Raw genomic sequence first — 6,881 nt, forward strand, 5'->3', positions numbered from 1 at the left:
CCAAATGGATCTACACACTTGGGACTCTGGCTCCCAGAGGCCTCAATGAGGGATTTCTTTACACCCCATTCCTATAACGGCAGTGTATTTCCCCATATCACTACCCTTGGACCATATATGCACCCTCTCTATGTCCACCAAATTCGCTTCTTGACCATACCACTGCAGGTATTTACACCTAATAGCATTGCCATGCCTACATCAGGTAGCTCCCCAATCCTGTGAAAAGACCACCACTACCATCTTAGAGAGGTTATACTATCCTTCATAGGGCCACTCTGGACCCTAATACAACTATTGATATATTCACATGATCATACTTAATATCAACCATGACTACCCTTGTAGCAGATCTGAAGTGCATTATTGCTTCACTTTGCAAGTATCTGACAATAAGGCAACAACAACACACAATTTGAGTCAGAACTTTAATATTTCAATGTGCAGGATATGCAGTTATACACATTGGCATACTTACTGTGCTCATTCACAGAACAAAGCATATCATGGCACATCAGGGGTTAATCCATGACGTCATCACTGGGGGCCCTATAAATACCTGCCTAACTGCAAGGTATCCTTAGTGATACTCACCATTCGCCTTGAGAAAGCCTCTCGCGAAACTCGCGCGTCGGCTCCTTCCATACACGTGCACGCGCAGATCAGTTACTGTCTCCGCATGATTTACATAACCGCGAGTTGATGCAGCAGTCTGCTCGTGCAGATATATAGGATATAAGTGCCCCGATGGTCACTCTTAGCCTCGTTTAGCAGTGTATACAGGGATAGTGTTCCGATATTATTATGTCCTGAGGAACCTTGCTTGCAGCAACACTGTAGCTGCCTTGCTGTGTTCGTCACTCTGCACAGCATAAGTGAGGTTTATCATTCTGTTTTTGCTAGTACCAAGCCCTCTGATATATGCATATGGTATCAGTCTGTTTCCCAATATTAGTGTCTCCCTCACTGGGACCTTATCGAACCCCCCAGGATATATAGTCAGGCTACTTACCTCTGACTAGCACAACGCAGGTTACTATAGGTCAACACACCCCTGGACTTTACACTCAGCGGGTTACCATAGGTCATCCTGACACTGATATGGGTTTACAGACCTCCACAGGGGAGTCTAACTGATTGAATATATTACAACTGATATACATAGTATATTTGCTCCTCATGTATGTTAGTTGCTATAAGTCACATTTACTATTACCTATTAGGATATAGACACCATCTTTGTGACTTGTAGTCTCAGTATATACCCGGACACACCTGGAGTATTCACTCATTACACAGGTCCGCATCAGGAATTCTGTGCTACTACGTTACCAATAGTTTATTAAAACCTTTTGGTACACCTATAAGTATGATCTGGAGCCAACACGGCTATTTTATTCAGGATCTACCTATCTTCAGTACGTCGTTCTATCAACCATTTTTTAATATATATTGTTATTAATAAAGATTATGTTTTAAATCACTCACTTATCTTCAGAGTGTGAACCTGAGTGCTAAATTGGGTCCTCTCTCTCCCCTATCTACTTGAAAAAGGTGAACACAGCAATATAGTACAATTAACAGACAAGAAGGTAACACTTACTTAGGGTTGGGGAATGGAGAAGTATCAGCTAGCAATTCTCCATCAATCCGGTGACATTCCAGGTGGAATCAGAAGCACAACTAAAAACTGTAGGGTTGACACAGTTTATATACCTGTGTAACCCTATTCTTAACATTGAATACAGACTATTGGTGAACAATTATCTGTATCCAATCCCTAACGTGGAGACACAGGGGCGACGATCAGTTTACCAAATGAAGTATCTGCAGTAGTAATACACGTAACAATCATATAAATAACAATACAAATAACAGATCATGGGAATAAGTGCTTCAGACATAAAAGTAATATTGATTAAGAGGAGTCCCTGCTCTGAAGAGCTTACAATCTAATTGGTAGGTAGAAAGAATGTACAGACAGTAGGAGGGCATTCTGATAAGTGCATCTGCAGGGGACCAAGCTTTATGTATCGTGTATAGTATTAGCCAAGGTGCTACTCATATGCTTGTTTAAGCAAGTGTGTCTTAAGGTGGGTCTTAAAGGTGGATAGAGTGGGTGCTAGTCGGGTTTTGAAGGGAAGGGCATTCCAGAGGTGTGGGGCAGTCAGTGAGAAAGGTTTAAGGCGGGAGAGGGCTTTAGATACAAAGGGGGTAGTTAGAAGGCATCCTTGAGTAGAACTCAAGAGTCAGAATGGTGCATAGCGAGAAATTAAAGCTGAGATGTAAGGAGGGGCAGAAGAGTGTAAAGCTTTAAAAGTGAGGAGGAGAATTGAGTGTGAGATGCGGGATTTGATAGGAAGCCAGGAGAAGGATTTCAGCAGGGGAGTGTCATGCCTGTATGCCCGCAGACCTGGCTAGACCCCAGTACCAAGGTGGGAACGGTATGATACCACACACCCACAGCAGTGGGAGCAAGCCCGGAGTGTGGTATAGCATTTCTGGGCTGTAGAAAAAGTTGTTAGCATATACTTGCAACGCTTGGGATTGTCCGAGAGAATAGTCGTGTCCGTGTGCCAGTTTCAGGAGTCCAGAGGTTAACGTAGTAGAAGGCGTAGCAGTGTTCACAGGGATACCAGAGAGTAGAATAGTCCAGGACGAGCAGGGGTCAAAACCAGGGAGATCCAATAAATTACAGGAGCAGGATACAGGGAGTACACGGAGAGAGCAAGGCATAGGTCAGGTACACACAGGAAACAGGAACTATGCAGAGCGGGAAGAAGTGGACAGACAGGGATTATAAAGGAGGAGTTACCAATGGGAGAGAGGGGAGGAGTAGAGAGAGAAGTGGGCCTATTTTGATCTGGTTTGAAACTGATTGGCCGGCGAAGCCGGCCAATTCAGTTAAACAACAATTCTACTTGTTACCAAGTAGAACAAAGAAAAAACCAGTCAAACAAAAAAGTAAATGAATCCAACAAGTACACTGCTAAAGTGCACTTAATAGAGAGAGAAGTGGGAGATGACAAGGATTGGACAGGAAGAGAAGAGGAGGAGACAGAAGGGGCGGACAGGGGAAAGGCCTGAAGGGATTGGGAGGCGGAGCCCTGGGAACCAGGACAAGAGGAACCTGTGCGCGCGCCCTCTGTAAGGTGGGAGTGTGCGTGCACTGCTTGCAACACAGCGAGGGATCGCATGGAGCAAGGGAAGGCCGCAGGGGGTGGACGGAGTTCAATGAAGGGAAACATGCGCGCGACCTTGGACTGCGCGATGGCGTACAGCGGCAGAGCAGAGGAGACAGGTGAGTCAGGGAGAGCCGTGGCGGAGCGTGTGCGCGTACCCTCTGAGGGTTGGGGAAGAGTACGCGCCGGACGCGTCACCAGGTGCGCGGAGCGCCGTGCCGCGGGTACCACGCCAGGAGGAGGCAATGGGTCAGGTGGCGCTACAGGGACAGGTAATGCCGTGACCGCGGGAGCAAGGGAGCGGGGAGGGTTAAAGCAGGAGCTCAGGGAACGCTTCTGTACACGGGACCTGCGGGGGATGCGCTGCGGCAAGGGAAGAAGGGCAGGAGGAGTCACATGAGATGGGAGAGAGGTACAAGGAATCTCCTGAGTCGTCACAGAGAGGCGCTGAGACAGATTTAGGAAAGAATAGAGTGATTCTGGCAGCAGCGTTTAGGATAGATTGTAGGGGAGACAGGTGAGAGGCAGGAAGGCCGGACAGCAGGAAGTTACAGTAATCGAGAGGGGGGAGAATGAGGGCTTAAGTCAGAGTTTTAGCAGTCGAGCAACAGAGGAAAGGACGTATCTTTGTAATATTGCGGAGGAAAAAGCGACACGTTTTAGATATGTTTTGAATGTGAGAGGAGAATGTGAGAGAGGAGTCGAGTGTGACCCCTAGGCAGCGTGTTTGGGCTACTGGGTTAAGGATAGTACTTCCAACAGTAATGTGGAAGGAGGTAGTAAGGCCAGGTTTGGGAGGAAGTATGAGGAGCTCTGTTTTTGCCATGTTAAGTTTAAGTCGGCGGAGGACCATCCAGGATGATATCGCAGATGGATATTCAGAAACTTTGGTCTGTACAGCAGGTGTAAGGTCAGGGGTTGAAAAGTAAATTTGTGTGTCGTCAGCATAGAGGTGATATTTAAACCCAAGAGATGTGATTAGGTCACCTAGACAAAGTGTGTACAGACAAAAGAGAAGAGGTCCCAGGACAGAGCCCTGGAGTACCCCCACAGAGAGATCGACAGAGGAGGAGGTGTTAGCAGAAGAGACACTGAAAGTATGATGGGAGAAGTAAGAGAAGATCCAGGATAGAGCTTTGTTACGAATACCAAGAGTATGGATAAGGTGAAGTAGAGGGTGGTCCACTGTGTCAAATGCTGCAGAGGTCAAGTAGCAGAGTGTAATGATCTCTGTCTTTGGTTGCATGGAAGTCATTCGTTATTTTAGTGAGGGCTGTTTCAGTGGAGAGTGAGCAGTGCGGAAGCCAAATTGTAGAGGGTCTAGGAGAGAATAGATGTTGAGAAAGTAGAGCAAGCGAGAGAATACAAGACGTTCAAGGAGTTTAGAGGCAAAGGGCAGGAGAGAGACAGGTCGATAGTTAAAATGACAGGTAGGGTCAAGCTTGCTGTTTTTGAGTAATGGTATAACTGTTACAAGGAGGAGGGAAATGTACCAGAGTGTGGGAGAAAGAAAGGCCACCATAATAGAGGGCAGCTTTCAGAGCAGTGTCAGACTGTGTGAGCCAGGTCTCAGTTATAGCAAATAGGAGCAGATAGTGAGAAAGAAAGAAGTGCACAGAGAGGAACTTGTTAGAAAGGGAGCAAGCATTCCAAAGGGTACAGGAGAAAAGGAGAGGGGAGGGAGTGTGGCAGGGGATGGGTATGAGGTTGGAGGGGTTGACACCAGAAGGAGTAGAGGTTGCATTTGGCAGGCGAGGACGAGAGCATGTAGCAATAAGGCAGGGACCAGGATTGGAAGAGATATCCCCAGAAGCAAGGAGGAGAAGCATGAAAAGAAAGAGAATGTGTGAGGATGATTTGTAGGGGTGTGTTTTAGTGCAGGAGGTACTGCTGTGTATTGACACAGGGCGCAGGTAAGAAAGGAGTTCATGTGAGCTGAGAGGTGGCGAAAAAGGAGAGATGGAGATATATGAATAGAGTTGGAGACATGGGGCTGGTAAAAAGAAGTACATTCAATTACCTGCAGCCAGCTGCAGATAATTGAATGCTACCCGGCCCGGGAAAATTTCTAATTTTCCACAGGTACCCAGTATTTGTTAAATTAGAGGACTCGTTACAACACTGGTCGTAATGTATCAGAATATTTGATTAAAGCAGAAAATCCTAAATATTATACTACAGACAGCGAATTCTTTAAACCAAAGTCTGGATGTTATAAATGTGGTAACTGTTTGACCTGCAACAAAATAACTATAGGTTTTTCTTTACTCATTCTCATAATGTTGATATTAAACACTGCATTACATGTACAGTATTTCCACATGTGTGCTATACAAGTATTATAAAATATCTTTGCAGACTAACTTACATCAGTAAAACTATTCGTGAACCCAGAATCAGGTGTTGGGTGTTGGGTCTAAGGAAAGGACCGTGCGTTCTGAAACATTACCTAATCATTAGCTCTGATGATTTAATACAGTTTGAAGTTTCTTTAACTCTTCATTAGCCTTGTGTGTGCTTCTCCTATTTGTACATTGTTTACCAGTTTTTGGATCCAGCTTTGGGACGCCGGGATCATCAGGAGGTGAGCACCATAAGCACAAAACGTTTTCTCTATTTTTTATTAACAGTGGTGTGCCATTTATCCCTATCTTTGTTCTGTATACCTTTCCTATCTCCTCTTATTATAGTGCTTTTTCAGATCTGGTTATGTGAGATCCGATTTGTTTTCCTCCCTTTTTACATCTCAATTTGAAATCCCCACAGCGATGCGGAGGAGAGGGCTGCTCTCAAATTCATTATCCAATCATGACGTGGAGGTTCATGTCAACATCAGTGTTACTCAGCAGCTACAATTTATCCTTATATTACTAATAAGGTAACATTATCTATTGTTACAGTTTACTGCTCAAATGGCTGGGAACATTTGCAACAAATTATCACAAACAGGAAAGTGCTGCAAAGATCTTGCACTGGTTGGGACCTGGGTTAAAACTGCGATAGAAATCAAAGGATGCTTTAACACTTATTAAAAATGGCATTGAGTTAAATAATAATAAAAAAAAATACACTAAATAGTTACTATTATTTAATACTACAGAACTGATCTTTTTAAAACCCATACGATTTCATATTTTTCTGTATTAAAATGATAAAATGGTTATACTTCAAGATTTTGCAGTCATGTGTAACAATTAAATGTAGTCTAAATGATATAACGATACTCTTATGACCCTTCTACTCCTAATTTCATAATGTATATATGTAGGTATATCTTTATTTAAATAGCGCCGACAGTGTACTCAGCGCTTCACAAAGGATACAGTACAGGGAATTATAATAATACAATAAGCGCAGCAGAATAGGAAAGGAAATCCCTGCCCCAAAGAGTTTACAATCTAAGTGGTATGATGGGAGATTTAGGCTGCGGTCCCAGTCATAACTGTGACACGCGCGCCCGGCGGGGGGGGGGGGGGGGGCGGCGCGTGCACAGCGCTAACCACGAACTGCGGTCTGAAGGGGAGAGGGGGAGCTTGCGACGGGAGGGGGCGTGGTCGGGGATTTGCGGGGGTGTGGCCATCACGTCACGCGACTGGTTCGCCCTCATTGGGCCACGCCACCGTCGAAAGTTTTAAACTCAATTTCATTGAGTTTAAAAAATCTTGCAGCACAGCGCGGCTGCACCTTCTGCGTGAAGGT

The sequence above is a fragment of the Ascaphus truei genome, chromosome 4 (assembly GCF_040206685.1).
Source record: "Ascaphus truei isolate aAscTru1 chromosome 4, aAscTru1.hap1, whole genome shotgun sequence".
NCBI classification, from domain to species: domain Eukaryota; kingdom Metazoa; phylum Chordata; class Amphibia; order Anura; family Ascaphidae; genus Ascaphus; species Ascaphus truei.